The following is a 14,593-nucleotide window of genomic DNA, read 5'->3' as shown; positions in this document are numbered from 1 at the left end:
ATCCCCTTCTGCCATTTCTTAAGATCAAATATCTAATTAGCACATGCTCAGATGATTCAAGTGCTTTTTTTAGTTCATCCCTCGTAACTGGTTTCCAGATAAGGTCCATGCGTTGGAGCTCACATTTGAGTACTTCCGATCGGAACAGTGCTAACCACGGTTCCAAGTGTTTTAATGAGTATCAGATTTAATCCTTTGTCCTGTGAAGTGTGTGATATTATTATCCACATGGTACAGAGCTGTGTTGCTCATCCAGGCAGGATCTGAGCCACCTGGACATACATTCTGAAGGCAACCTTTTACTCAAGGCGACAGCTCCTGCCGAGGACCCCTCACCTACAGCCCGATTCTCACAGGGTTCCAGAAAGACCACTCCCTCCCCTGCCCTCTTCGGGCCCCGGAATAACAGCTTCCTAGTGTTGCTGGTTCCCCATACTTTCACCACCACCCCCTCTTCTCCCCCCCCCCCCCCCCCGCCCCCTGCCCTGCTTGCTCCGCACAACCCAGCTCACACCTCTGTAAAGAGTTCATTAAACTGCTTTCCTTAAACTCTTTGAGCACCCAGCAGGGATTGTGACTGATGCTGTCACGTCTGGGGAGGGCCAGGACTTGGATTCAGCTTGTTTCTGGCAGGCTCTGCCTGCCTGTTACCCAGAAATAGGTTAAAGACATAAGAAGTCAATAGTTGAGAAGCCATAGAAGATGAGGATCGAGAAAGTTATGGTTGGTGTATTTTTTTTTTTTAAGTTTAGTTATTTAGGGGCGCCTGTGTGGCTCAGTCTGTTGTGTCCGACTTTGGCTCAGGTCATGATCTCACAGTTCATGAGTTCGAGCCCTGCATCGGGCTCTGTGCTGACAGTGCAGAAATAAAAATTAAAAAAATTAAAATAAAATAAAGTTTATTTATTGAGGTGGGGAGAGAGAGTGCATGGGCGGGGGAGGGGCAGAGAGAGGGAGAAAGAGAAAGAGAGAGAGAGAGAAAGACTCTCAAGCAAGCTCTGCACTAACAGTGCAGAGCCCAATGTGGGGCTTGAACTCATGAACTGTGAGATCATGACCTGAGTCAAAATCCAGAGTCGGACACTTAGCTGACTGAGCCACCCAGGTGCCCCTAGTTGGGTGTATTTTAATTTAGTATTGAATATCCCCTTGTTTTAAAAAAGAAAAAAAGTTGTTCTAACATTGTTATAATTATCACACTATTCATTGTGCCATTTTATCTATTAACACTTCATATCAGTGTAGTAAAATAGTTGATCTAAGCAACTATCTTTTTCAAATGGTGTCATAGAACTTTAAGTTCTCGTTGTACCACTGTTGAAGTGTTTTGAAAACCAGCGAGGCTCTCTGTGGTTCCCCCCGGGGGCTGCCAGCTTCAGCCTCCCCATTGGGTTTTTAATTGTCATCACAGAGGAGAATGCTTATTCTCCAGAGTTTAGACAGCTGGTCCATGGTGAGGACATTGTCTTTGAAAGAGTTACCATGACAACCTCCCTCTTCAAGGTAAGCATTTGAGCTTTATCAAAACGAAGGACTTGGCTTTGTGTTAAATTGGTCCCCATGGCAGTGTTCATCACAGCATGCATGCTTTATCAGCCGCCTTTGCTCCTGGGGTATATTTTTCCCAAGATCAGGGGGCTCAGCTCATGAGTGGGTGGCCACCTCCTTGCATGTTTGACTCAGGCCAGAAGCCTGGTGTCTTCCATGAAACAAGAGCTGTCTTCCCTAAATAAAGCTTTCTGTCTGTTGGCTGGGTATGGCTCATTATGTCGTTACCACTTCCCCTTGGACTATATGCTCTTAGAGTGGAAAGAAAATATAATGCACTGGGACAAACAGTTGTTTTTTCCTCTCTTCCTTCTCCTCTCCCCCTTTCTCTGGGAATAGTATTTCACTTCTCTTGGTGGACTGGTCCATTGGTTATTCAGCGATTTTCTTGGGACAGCTGGTTCCCCATTGGGGAGAAGTCATTTCTCTTCTTTCATGTTACTCACAAAAGTCTGTCTGGGTTAAAAATTCAAAAATAAAAGAACTAGGGGCACCGGGGTGGCTCAGTCGGTTAAGCATCTGACTGTTGGTTTGGGCTCAGGTCATGATCTCATGGTTTGTGGGTTTGAGCCCTGCATCTGTGCTGTGCTGACAGCACGGAGCCTGCTTGGGATTCTCTCTCCCTCTCCCCCCCCAAATAAATAAACATTTAAACATAAAATAACTAAAGTAGCCAAAGAAGATCTAGAAGGATGTTTTCATAATCTGAGAGTTGGAAAGAAATCTAGAAGCAACAGAAGAAAAAAAGAGGGGAATCCCATATTTTAAAACTTGTGTACACAACCACATTATAAAGTTAATAAATAACAAAACTGAAAACATACTTGTGATACTTGGCAATGTAGTAGTATCCATAATGTCTGAAGGGCTTCTTTTTTTTTATTAAAAAATTTTAAAAATATTTATTTATTTTTGAGACAAAGAGTGTGAGTGGGGGAAGGGCAGAGAGAGGGAGACACAGAATCCGAAGCAGGCTCCAGGCTCTGAGCTTTTGGCACAGAGCCCAACGTGGGGCTCGAACTCGTGAACTGTGAGATCGTGACCTCAGCTGAAGCTGGACGCTTGACCGACTGAGCCACCCAGGTACCCCTGAAAGGCTTCTGAATATAGATAAGACAAATAAGTGGTAAAAGGTACTTACATTTATGAATCAAATATGAATAAACTAGCAAAAATATGATTGTCACCTCTTGGGCCAGCTTAAATGTCAAAATCTAGAGAATTTCCCATCTTTGGGGATGGTAAATGTGGCAGGTTGTATCCATTTAAAATGCCCCTGACTGTCAACTCCCAAATTCCCTTCCTAATAATACAGGAATCCTCTTACAGATTGGAGTGTGTGAGGATGTGTGAGTGTGTGCGTGCAAGTGTGAATCTAACATTGTTGGTAAATTTGCTCACGAGTCTCCCTTCTCTACTAGAAGCAGGGACCCTGTTGGTGGCGTTCAGCCCTTTGTCCCCAGCACTAGGTTTGGTGCCTGGCAAATGGTAGGTGCTCAGATATTTGAATGAATGACACTCAGACAGATGCAACTAAAAATAATTGGGATTGTGTTATTAATATGTGATATGGATTTGGATCAATGTCCAAATGATACAGAAGGTATGATTCATGATGACGATCATACCCCTCCCACAGATGTAGCAAAGTACTGAAGTTGAAATACATAAAGCAAAAGTGCAGGAAATTCAAGAATAAATTGTCATAAGGAAAATCAGAGTGAGACTCTGGAACACACTGTTCTCAGTCTTTGACAGGTCAAACAGGGAAGACAGAAGAGTCAGACGGGCACCCAAGTGGCTCAGTCGGTTGAGCATCTGACTTGATTTTGGCTCAGGTCATGATCCCAGGATCCTGTGATCCCATGCTGAGCGTGGAGTCTGCTTGAGATTCTCTCTTTCTCTCTCTCTGTCCCTCCCCCCCCGCTCACACTCTCTCTCTCAAAAACAAAACAAAACAAAACAAAACAAAAGCAAAAAACAAAAAAACAGAGTCCGAGGCTTCATAATAGTCTGACTTACAGATCCACAGACTTTGTGCCCTGTGCATAATCACCTTCTTGCCTCAGAACCCATGAAACTCCCCAGTTCCACACAGTGGGAGCAGGACAGGGCACATGTTCTCACAACGATGTAATAAAACTAGCAATCAATTACACAAGGTTTATTAAAAAAATTCAAGACCTGGAAGTTAAACAAACAAGGGTTAACCTCTGCCAACAAGCAGTTAGGGGCTCCTATAGAGAAGTTAGGAACATGGAAAGCACGGAGCCCCCAGACCTAGGAGAAGTGCGGCCAACACTTAGCTCTGAGTAAGAGAATGAAAGGTCTCCATTACTAGGCAAGAAATGGTGAAAATCAATGAACGATTCAACAAAAGCCTAGGAAAGCACTAAAGCCAAGAAGAATACAAAGGTAACTACTGGAGATAAAGTGAGAGAAGGAGAGATTAAAGAACTAGAGTAGAATTTTTTTTAAGATTTTCTTTATTTTTTCTTACTTTTTAATTTTAAAGTTTTTTTAAAATTTACTTTGAGACAGACAGAGACAGCGTGAGTGGGGAAGGGCAGAGAGAGGGAGAGAGGGAAGCCCAAGCAGGCTCTGCCCGACGTGGGGCTCAAACACATGAACCGTGAGATCATGACCTGCGTTGAAATCAAGAGTCGGACACTTAGAACTGACTGAGCCACCCAGGCGCCCCTAAGATTTTATTTTTTTAAAGCAGTCTCCACACCCAACATGGGGCTTGAACCTACAACCCCGAAATCAAGAGTCGCATGCTCCAGTGACGGAGCCAGCCAGGTGCCCAAGAGTAGAATTTTTAATACAGGGATTGGTTCTCTGGAAAAGATAAAAGGGACTCAAATTTTGGCAATGCTAATCAAGGAAAAGAAAGAGAAAGCACTGTGATTGGTGGAGGGGCATGAACCACAGCAATAAAGGGGAATGAATGGCATTTCAACACAGTCTTGGTCCCCGTCCCCATTCTGTACTCGGGCCTGGCTCTGGGGCATGGGCAGAGAGAGAGAGCTCTGGGGTGCCTCCGCTGCTCTGGGGGGAGGTCTACTCCCGTATGTCATAATGCACAGGCAGGGACAGCAGTGTCCTCATCTTCCAGTCGTCACAGGCCACAGGCTGGAGTAGAACTGGAGAGGACACAGCCTCCCTCCTGGAAGTGAATTTAAGATTCTGTGGCTCAGGTCAGTCTGGGCTCTTCCTGGAAATTGAGAACATGCAAACTGGAGAGCCGTGGATGGCCATTTTCCATAAGGGTGTGGAGGGAGCTATTCTTCCCAGGGGAGACGGCAGCAGGTGTGGGGACCACAGGGAGAGACAGACAGACAGACATGATGTCCCAGAGCGACCCAGACAGGGGCTGCTTCTGGAGGCAGAGTGGTTCCTCCCATCCTTGGGTTGTCTGATACCCATTTTCACCATGTGTTAACATATCATTTATGAAAGATCAAGTAATAGAATAACAGTAAAAAAGAACAGTGTCAAAGATTTTCTTTAACACCTTAATTAGTGTAGGGACCAGGAAGATGCTAAAAGTGACTCAAAGTGTATTTGAGGAACCAGGTACTTTAGGCATTTTCTCTTTCTTTCTTTCTTTCTTTCTTTCTTTCTTTCTTTCTTTCTTTCTTTCTTTCTCTCTCTCTCTCTCTCTCTCTCTCTCTCTCTCTCTCTCTTTTCTTTTCTTTCTTTTAAGGTAGGCTCCATGCCCAGCGTGGAGCCCAACATAGGGCTTGAGCTCACAAACCTGAAATCGAGACCTGAGCTGATCAAGAGTCGGACTGACTCTTAACTGATTGAGCCACCCAGGCTCCCCTGGGCGATTTTAATAACGGAATTAGGGTAGGATTGCTGGTTTAGATAGTTATCTGGTTAATTTCTTACTGGGCCATAGCCGTATCACCTGGGATGATGTTTCCATTGGTCAGCAATTATTTGCGTATCTGAGAAAAGTCTCTGAGTTCACATCTGCCCGAGCAGAGCTGTAAAATAGTCAAGTTCAATAGAAAGGCAATAGAAGGACATCTAGCAAATCTCTTTCATCTATTTTCAAGTTTTGAGTAGCTTTCATAGTGCTTAAAAATAAATCCCCCCTTTAATCTTACCTGAGAGGACTCTGGGTGCTCAGAGCCTACAGGACTGGTGGGACCGAAGGGGAGCCAGCAGCCAAGGCAGCCAGGCACGAAAGACTTTCTGAAGGGAGAGGGATTCTCAGCTGACCCAGCACCAGCCCCAAGAGAACATTCAGACAAATATCAGTGGTTTTTAGGTCATTATAAATTAACCCATCAAAGTATCAAGCAACTGGTGTATTTGAGAATGCGCCTCGTGTTTACAGCCAGGTTGGAAGTGCAGTTGGTCCTTGAACAACACGGGGCAGGGGCTCTGACCCTCATGCGGTTGCAAATCCACGTATGACTTGTGGCTCCCCTGCACGTAACTGCTAATCGCCTACTGTTGACTGGAAGCCTTACCGATGAGGCATAAACAGTCCATGTACACGTATTGCGTATGTTACATACTGTATTATGACAATAAGGTGAGCTGAAGAAAATGTTGTTAAAATCATAAAGAACAGAAAGAAGATGCATTTACAGGCCTGTACCATATTTATTTTAAAAAATCCGGGGGCGCCTGGGTGGTTCAGTCAGTTAAGTGGCCGACTTCAGCTCAGGTCGTGATCTCGCAGTTCGTGGGTTCCAGCCCCGCGTCGGGCTCTGTGCCGACAGCTCAGAGCCTGGAGCCCGCTTCGGATTCTGTGTCTCCCTCTCTCCCTGTCCCTCCCCCGCTTGTCCTCTGTCTTTCGCTGTCTCTCAAAACTGAATGGAAAAAAAAAAAGAAAGAAAAGAAAAAAATCCTAGTAGGATGGACCCATGCTGTTCAAATCTGCGTTAAGGGTCAACTGTGTACCCGTGTGGAAGTTCTCTAAGACGGCTCTGCAGGACTTCACCAGTGTAAACAAACACCCTGAAATTCATTCTGCCCGTATCACCCGATCCGCAGGCAGCGAATGGCAAGGATGTTGTGGAAATGGACCAGACCTCCATGGTCAGAGGAGTCCACCTGGACTCCGAGGATGATACTTTCTGTGGCCAATTTGCTACAGGCTCTGTCTCCATCCCCTGGCAGAACGAGATGATCGAACCGGGTTGCTGTAAGGACATCAACGAAAGCGACACTGAAGAGTATGTGGCCTTAGAGCTAGAAGAGAAACTGTGTCACCCAGTTCCCAAACTAAAGAGAGGCTTCTTCTACAGAGTCCTCAGTAGAGGGGCCCCAGGAGCGCGCGCTCGGTGTATGACCCCATCTGTGAACAGCAATAAACATGTGACACCTCATAAACGTAAAAAAAGAAAAAAAAAGTGTGTTGCTTTGTCCTAGAAATCTTTATAATCATAGAGGTTATTGTAACTTAGGGAGAGAATGAGATACTTTATGAGAACCAGCAGCAATAATTACTAGGGCAAAAATAAAAAGAAAAAGAGGCACATCTGTGCTTTCAGAGATTGTTCTTTTTAAAATTTTATTTACTTATTTTAAATGTGTTTTACTGTTTATTTTTGAGACAGAGAGGCAGAGCGTGAGCAGGGGAGGGGCAGAGAGAGAGGGAGACAGAATCTGAAGCAGGCTCCAGGCTAAGCTGTCAGCATGGCACCAACCTTGAGATCGTGAGCTGAGCCGAAGCGGGGCGCTCAACCACTGAGCCACCCAGGCGCCCCTATTCTTTTTTTTTTTTTAAGTTTATTTATTTATTTTGAGAGACAGAGTGAGCGGGGTTGGGGCAGAGAGGGGGACAGAAGATCCGAAGTGGGCTCTATGCCGACAGAAGAGAGCCCACTATGGGGCTCAGACTCAGGAACCATGTGATCATGACCTGAGCCGAAGTCAGATGTTTAACGGACTGAGCCACCCATGCGCCCCCATAAATTATTCTTGATAGTCACACCCAGTGTGGTGGTTTCTCCTACCACAGAGACTCTCTCCTGGAAACCGGGCATTATGGGATGGTGTCAGTTACCCGGGCGGCTTCACAAACCAGCCCCCAACACTATGACTTACTATTTCTCATAGTTCCAGGGGTCGGCTGCGTTCAGAGGGGGGATTCTTCTCCAGGTGTCACCGGGGCTTTCCCACGTGCTATAGTTCTCTGGCAGTTGGAGCGTCCCAGATGGCCTCCTCAGCGGCTGGGGCCTCGGTGTTGGCTGTCAGCGGGGGTCTCGCTCCACTGGGTCCCGCGTCGCTTGGGAGTCTCGTGCAGACTTGCTCACGTGGCAGCAGGAGCGTCCCAAGAATTGAAGAGGAAGCTGCAAGGCATCTCCCCCACCGCCCCCTCCCCCTACAGCTGCTGCATCCCATCAGCCAAGCTTGCAAAACCAGCCTAGGTCTCAGTGGTGGAAAAATAGACCCCACCGCTTGATGGGAGGAGCCACGAAGTCACATGGAAAGGGGGCGTGGCCCCAGGGAGGAAGACCCGGTTCTCGGGGTTGGGCGGGGGTCTCGTCCTCGCCAGTTGGTGGTTATGGGGTTGAGCATGAACCAGGCATTAGGCACTTAGGCTACAGCTTAATTCAGTCAGGGCCACATATATGGGAGGATTTTAATAAACCTTTACTGTACTGAACCAGACTGAATGAATTTAGACCCAAACCGAGTGTTTCTTCTTGTTTTCTAACCTCCAGAACCTTACCTTGCACCCTCGATGGACCACGAGCCCTGGAAAAGGTATTTAAAGGACTGGGTAAAACCCTTTCCAGAATTTTTCATTCTATTTAATTTTAACAAATAGTATATATCTCAGCTAATGAATATTTCAGTCTTTCACATATGAACCAAAAATGTAATTATGGATTTGATTTTACCCACGTTTGCTGCCTGCAGTAGTCAGTGATCACAAATCGCATTAAATGAAAGGTGAACTCCATTATAGTATCTGCAAAATGGAGCTTAATAAGTTTTGTAATTATGGGGCAAATCTATGCAAATTGCAATTTTTATTAGGCAATTTTCCATCTTCATCTAGACTCTAATAGTCTATTAGACTGGTGGCAGTTCAGTGCTTTTATTAAAGAAGTTCTTTAACTTCCTTTGTGTTTGGTTCCTTATAATGAAGAAATTGCATTTTGGGGTAAAATGGTCACAGGCCTGATTTACTTATCTTTTTCAATCTTATTACAAATAGGAAACTGAATTCTATGTTAATTATTCAGCTAAAACTCTATAGAGCCAATTCAGGTCCATCTTATACAGAGACTAAGAACTTAAGAGAATTTTGTGCCAAAAAGAAAAAAAAAAAGAAATCTTACAATCAAGGTCTTTTCCATTTATTGTTCCATGTTGGAATGTTGGCCAAAAAAAAAGGACTTAGGGGCGCCTGGGTGGCGCAGTCGGTTAAGCGTCCGACTTCAACCAGGTCACGATCTCACGGTCCGTGAGTTCGAGCCCCGCGTCGGGCTCTGGGCTGATGGCTCAGAGCCTGGAGCCTGTTTCCGATTCTGTGTCTCCCTCTCTCTCTGCCCCTCGCCTGTTCATGCTCTGTCTCTCTCTGTCCCAAAAATAAATAAACGTTGAAAAAAAAAAAAAAAAGGACTTAATTTTAAAATCTTGACCAGGTCAACTTTTTTTGTCTTAAAAGTGCTTCACCTGTTTGGTGATTGTGAAGCTATAAATCCTTTTATAAACTGGAAATTCAAAGTTGACAGATAAAATTCACCATCACACTTCCCTTTTCTGTACTACTTTATGGCTGTGCTAAGGTTTTATGATACATCAGATCCAGAAATTCTATGTTTAGCTATTGGCTATTTCTATGTGCAGTATGGGAGGTGGCTGAGGTAGGACAGGGCTGGGCTCTGTCCTGTGCTCAGTTCAAGATTTAGAGCATGAACCTGGTCTAGAAACAGAGGGCATGACAGATGGGGCTCATACTGAATAACTCCCAATGCCGCAGAGCTCACCTGACTGGGCACATACATGTGCATACTCTTGGTTTAACTTTAAGAAGATTTTGTGCCAGGGGCCGATGTCTCCGTGGCGCTTTAGGCTTTCAGTATGACTGTCTCATTCAACAGAAGACCGTGCAGACAACCTCTCCCTTGGTGATCTGGGCTTCCTTGGGATCCATGATCCAAGAGAATTATTAAATTCACCAGTATCCATATTGTTCCCTCTTTCAAGCTACGACTCTTGGAAGCTTTTACTTCCTCCTTCCTGTCCTGTTAAGGTCATAGGGAACATTAATTTAATTGAGACTTAACTCTACATGTGTTAGTGTATTAGTATTGTGTGTTAGTATCTTTCTTCACTGATGTGTTCGCTAATTTCAGCTGGTCTAAAATTTCACTAGTGAATTCTACCAAACATTTAAGGAAGAAATAATACCAGTTTTCAACAATCTCTTCCAGAATACAGAAGCAGTGGAAACACTGTAATTCATTCTACGAGGCCAGCATTAACTTCATATCAAAACCAGGTCTGTGGAGCCTGGGTGGCTTAGTTGCTTAAGTGTCTGACTCTTGATTTTGGCTCAGATCATGATCTTAGAGTTGTGAAACTGAGCCCCAAGTTGGGCTTTGCGCTAGGCATGGAGTCTGCTTAAGATTCTCTCTCTCCCTCTCAGTCTGCCCCTCCCCCACTTGAGCTCATTCGAAAACAAAATAAACCAGGTGAAACATTACAAAACAGGAAAACTGTAGGCCAATATTTCTCATGCTTATGGACTTAAAAATCCTTAACCAAATATTAGCAAATCAAATTCAGTGATAAATAAAGTTATATGGCACAACGAAGGGGGGCTTACTCCAGGTATGCAAGGCTGGTTCCACATTTGAAAGTAAATCAACGGTATTTGCCATATCGAGAGTCTAAAGAAAACAAAATCATGTGATCATATCCACAGATGCAGAAAAAGCATTTCACAAAATCTAACACCCTTTCATGATGAAAATTCTCAGCCAATTAGTAGAGGATAACTCCCTCCCCCTAATGAAAGACATCTACCAAAAAACCTACAGATGACATGATACTTATGACGCTGGAGAAACTGGACACCTACCCCCTTAAAATGGGGAACAGGGCAAGGGTACCTCATTCATCACTCCTATTCTACAGCATATTGGAAGTCCTAGCTAGTGCAATAAGACCCAAATGGAAAAAAGGATACAGATTGGAAAGGAAGATATGAGATGATCTTTATTCACACATGATATGATTGTCTATGTAGAAAACCCTACAGGGGTGCCTGGATGGCTCAGTCAGTTAAGCATCCGACTTCAGCTCAGGTCATGATCTCTGAGTCCTTGAGTTCGAGCCCCGCGTCAGGCTCTGGGCTGACAGCTCAGAGCCTGGAGCCTGCTTCAGATTCTGTGTCTCCCTCTCTCTCTGACCTTCCCCTGTTCATGCTCTGTCTCTCTCTGTCTCAAAAATAAATAAACATTAAAAAAAAAAAAAAAGAAAATCCTACAGAATTTACAAAAAACAAAAACAAAGCAACGTAGACCATACCATCCAGTAATCGTGCTGCTAGGTGTGTCCCCAATGACTCGAGAATGGATGCCCACACAGAGGCTGGCACACTGATGTTTATAGCACACTGTAACCATAATCACTCAAAACTGGAAGCAACCCACTTGGAATACTTTCTGTTCACCAGTAAAAGGGAACGTACTATCCAGCGGACAAAGCTATGGCTGAATCTTAAAGGCTTATCGCTGAGAGAAGACAGTCTGCAAAGGCTACATACTGAATGAGCCCAACTGCGTGACGTTCTGAAAGAAGCAAAGCTATAGAAATGGTGAGCAGATCGGTGGTCGCCCAGGGGTTTGAGTGGGGGTTGGACGGGTGAAGCACAGGGGATTTTTAGGGCGTGACACTCTTCCGTGTGACACTGTAATGGTAGTGGGTCGATATATGACACTCTGCATTTATCCAAAACCACCAGGTGGTTTCTGTCCACTTTTAAGTTTGAAAAGTGCAGGTTCACCATGACCCACATCCCCAGAGCGCCCTGCCCCTCTTTTGCAGCCCCAGGACAGAGGGAGAAGGGTCCTGTCCAACCATCAACTGTCACATCCCTCCAATCCTTGTCACCCCAGTTTGGGTCAATGGCACATCAAGGACAGGAACCCTTCAGGTGATCAGTCTAAAAGCCAACCTGTGCTTTTTAGAGATCTTGCTCAAGCGGGAAGCCGGTTTGCATGTTAGTCCAACCACTCAGAGACCACCGAACGGCCAGAAAGCCCATGAGCCATGTGGAGCCTCTCTGCCACTTGCAGAGAGAAGTGCCCCACCAGCGCCTCGCTGCCGTAGCCATCCTGGCCCAGGTTTGCCAGACACGCGAGTGGAGAAGTCCTCACAAGATGCCAGCCTGAGACATCACCTCATGCAGCAGCGTGGGGGCTGGAGGACCAGGCAGCTGAGCTCAGTCAGCCCACAGACTGTGAGACAGAAATAAATAGTTGTTCACTGCACTTCAGTACTGGGGGGATCTGTAAGGCCGCATCAGATAACCAGGCCAGGGCTCTCAGCCTTTACCGCGTTCTGGGGACACCTGCAGAGTTGCTCTGCTTCCTCCAAAGAGAGAAATGCCTGAAATATCAGAGAACAGTGGAAAACATCTGCAGGCGGCACTCGCAGGTCACCGCTGACCGTCGCTCCAGGCCACTCCTCGTCCCCCGCGCCGGTGCTCCGGCAGCGGAAGGAATGAACAGCTATTTCATTGTCAGTGGCCCGTAGCTAGTTCTTCACCTCTCTTTCTTCCGGAAGAGGGAAAACAGTGCTGTGGTTATCGGGGAAAGAAGGGTGACGACGTCATGCGGTTCTGGGGCAGGTGCAGATAAAGCCACCTGTTCGGCGAGGACCAGAAAGGACCCCGTGTGGGACATAGGCATGCATGTTACAAAAATGGGGGCGGGGAGTGCAGATCGAGGACGCACCCTTGAACAGGAATTAGATCACACGACTGAAGACACACTGAGATGAAACCTCCCCAAACCCTCCAAGAAATTAAGCAAGGCACACGCGTCTGTGTAGCAGGAGTTCAAACAAGAGAGGGAACAATACAAGAGCATCAAACAGCAGAGAGAGAAGGAAAGCGATCTTGGAGAATGAGTTGGGAGGGGGGTAGCTTTATGAGGTGAAAACTGCCTCGGGAGTGCCTCGGAATCACATCTGTGCGGCTGCCACGGGGATGCGGGGGAAACCCAGGAAGGGCAAGGGGCCAAGGCGGGGCAGGCATATGGGTGGCGGGCCTAGAAGCTGATGTGATGAGACAACAGCCCTAGGTTTTCCTGGACGGAGCAGGACACGTGTAGCAAAACCAAACGTACAGATAAGACGGAAGGAAGGAACGTAGTTTGCACGCTAGCAAGGATTCTCTTCCTGTAATGAGACAAATCAGCATAAAGCCATCGGGCCCAGCGCAAATTCTATAAGCATCAGGGCAGGATAAGGTCAGCTCGTCGTGGGGAATTTCCGGCGGGCTTCAGACTTCCCTCCGAAACTCAAGATGCCAGAAGAGGATGGAACCGTCGTCTGCAGACTACGGCGGGGGAAGGCCTTCGAGCTGGCAACTCGCAAATGCTCCTTAAAGGACATGCTTGCGTTGATGGAATACATATTAGAAGAGCAATCAAAATAAAGAACTTATGAATTTGGAGAATGAAGTTTGTGGTGAGGCTTGAATAGAAATAAACAAAATGACTAGGTTAACATGACTGGCGGTCATGGCCGTAAACCGGCGTCTCCTATGAAAATGTTACCAGTTTTACATTCTGTCACTTAATTCAAGAAGCAGAAGAGATCACAAAATTCCCTGCTGGTGCCATCAGGAGTAGTGGAAGGAGAGAGACTGGGAAGAGCTTAGCCTCTTTGCTTTTTCTAGGAGGGGAATGTCTTGTCTGTTTAGGCTGCCATAGCAAAGTACCACATACTGGGTAGTTTATAAACAACAGACATTTTTTTGGTCACGGTTCTGGAGGCTGGAAATCTGAGGTGAGCGCACCAGCATGGTTGGGTGAAGGCTCTCTTTTCCCTGTGTCCCCACATGGTTGGAGGGGCTGGGGAGCTCTCGGATGTCCCTTTGATAAGAACCCGAATCCCACTCATGGGGGCTCCACCCTGATGACTTAATCACCTCCCAAAGTTCTCATCTACTAATACCTTAATCTCGGGGGGCTAGGATTGCAGCACAGGAATCTGGGAGGACACAAACATTCATGCCAGAGCAGGGAATCCAAAGCTAGTAGTTGGTTTTGAAAGCTAATAAATATGCGTTGACTTTTTCATACCTACCCCTGATTTTATTTTATTAAAGCAAAAATTTTTTAAAGATTTTATTTTTAAATAATCTCTGCACCCAACGTGGGGCTCGAACTCACAACCCCGAGATCAAGAGTCACAGGCTCTACCGACTGAGCCAGCCAGGCTCCCCTCAAACCCTAATTTTAGACGATCATAAACTTTAAGAAGTTCCTTCCACATATGTAGAAATAATAGAAGAAAATCACTTCTCCATCTTCATATGCATTTATGTACTCGGCCTGACTGGTTTTGAGAGAGAGAAGTTGTCCCTGTCTGCTGCTATCCTCATCGCTCTCCACTGTCTCCTTGTGGATTTTCTTCATACATTCCAATGCTGTTATTTGGTGCCCGAAAGTACGTGATGGTGGGGGCGCCTGGGCGGCTCAGTCAGTTAGGTGTCCAGCACTTAATATGGGCTCAGATCATGATCTCGTGGTCTGTAAGATCTAGCTGTGTATCAGGCTCTCCGCTGACGGTACGGAGCCTGCTTGGGATTCTCTTTCTCTCTCTGCCCCTTCCCTGCTTGCTCACTCTCCAAACAAACAAACAAAGAAACATTAAAAAAAATTTAAGTAGAGAGCAATTCTACTTTTGGGATCATGCTCTTGACGTAGTCAATCATGCTCAAAGAACAAGAAAGTTTTTCAAGCGTTATTTGCATGAGCAAAAACATTAGAAAAATTGCAAGATCGGTTAACTGAATTGTGGTATAGCTACCATTTTGATGGCAAGGGGA

General features: G+C 45.8%; 1 long non-coding RNA gene across 1 annotated transcript in view; it reads left to right on the top strand.

Moving 5' to 3' along the window:
* Positions 1-14,593, top strand: part of LOC147573509 (uncharacterized) — an 83,890-nt gene that overhangs the window by 45,953 nt on the left and 23,344 nt on the right. The window contains exon 3 of the long non-coding RNA XR_015244832.1: positions 8,241-8,283. This is a non-coding gene — a long non-coding RNA (uncharacterized LOC147573509). The remainder of the gene's footprint in view (positions 1-8,240; positions 8,284-14,593) is intronic.

Source organism: Puma concolor, chromosome E2 (assembly GCF_028749965.1).
Source record: "Puma concolor isolate L17-30 chromosome E2, mPumCon1.1.hap2, whole genome shotgun sequence".
NCBI classification, from domain to species: domain Eukaryota; kingdom Metazoa; phylum Chordata; class Mammalia; order Carnivora; family Felidae; genus Puma; species Puma concolor.
Note: the sequence above shows the minus strand (reverse complement) of the source record. Positions and strands in the feature narration are given on the sequence as shown.